Below are 1,358 nucleotides of genomic sequence, written 5' to 3' on the forward strand. Positions count from 1 at the left end.
AGTTATAACACCCCTCTTTCATTTTTATGCAACCTTAGGGACTTTGGATCCTCTAGGGGATGTCTTTCAGAAATTGGAAAAAGGAAAAAGTAGAAATAAGGATATTTGAGATATTGCCAACTATCAAGGAATATTCACTTCTCTACATTAGCATATATCAAATGCTAAATATCAGAAGAGCACCACGAGGTAACATCATATTATTTAGAGGATATAAGTACTTCCTGCTTCTCGTTTCAAGCTCTAATATCTGGAAATTAGCATACAGTGAAGGGACGCATAATATATATTAAAAAATAGACATTTGTAGAATTATGTGTAACAAATATACAATGATAAATATATGTGTAAAGAAGATATTCTTTATGGGTTGGGGCTGGGGTATAATTTTCCATTTATATTATGAACTTCCAAAAGTAGTCAGATATATCCAAAATCCCAAGTGATACACCATCCAAACATGGATGTCAATTTATTAAATATCAAAAAATAATTAATTTAATAATAAAATGGAGCCACATTGCAAACTGTGGAACAAAGTGTTGAGGTGAGTTACTAAGAAGCAACAGCTAAAATGCCCATGATAAGGAACATTTATTTTTCTTAAAATATCCATAACATCATATATAACACTATATGTTACACATACAACCCTGAATTAATTCCCTTATATTTTGCAGATGAACCATTTCACACTCCTTCTTCTCATTCAAGAAATCATGCAGCTGAATAATCATGTGACTGAGTTCATTCTGCTTGGGTTAACCCAGGAACCCGTTAGGAAGAAAATAGTGTCACTATTTTGTCACTTTCTTACTTATCTATTTGGGGACTTTCCTGGGTAACTTTCTGATTATCACTACCATCAAGACCAGCCAGGCACTTGGAAGTCCAATGTACTTCTTCCTTTTCCACTTATCTTTATCTGATACCTTTCTCTCTACATCCATAGGCCCTAGAATGGTTGTGGATGCCCTTTTGAAGAAGACCACTATCTCTTTCAATGAGTGCATGATCCAAGTCTTTTCATCACATTTCTTTGGCTGCCTGGAGATCTTCATCCTAATTATCATGGCTGTTGACCGCTATGTGGCCATCTATAAGCCCCTATGCTACACGATCATCATGAGCCATCAAGTCTGTGGTTCATTGGTGACTGTAGCCTGGGTGGGGTCCTGTGTACATTCTTCAGCTCAGATTTTTGTGGCCTTGACTTTACCCTTCTGTGGTGCCAATGTGATTGATCACTATTTCTGTGACTTGCAGCCTTTGTTGAAACTTGCCTGTGCAGACACCTACGTGGTCAATCTAACCAAGATCTCCATGTACCCAAAGAAGTGAACTGCAAAGATCTGGGT

General features: G+C 36.9%; 1 pseudogene; it reads left to right on the forward strand.

Moving 5' to 3' along the window:
* Positions 1-719: 719 nt before the first annotated feature.
* Positions 720-1,341, forward strand: LOC124236787 (olfactory receptor 4C16-like; annotated as a pseudogene).
* The last annotated feature ends 17 nt before the right edge of the window (positions 1,342-1,358 follow it).

Source organism: Equus quagga, chromosome 3 (genome assembly GCF_021613505.1).
Source record: "Equus quagga isolate Etosha38 chromosome 3, UCLA_HA_Equagga_1.0, whole genome shotgun sequence".
NCBI classification, from domain to species: domain Eukaryota; kingdom Metazoa; phylum Chordata; class Mammalia; order Perissodactyla; family Equidae; genus Equus; species Equus quagga.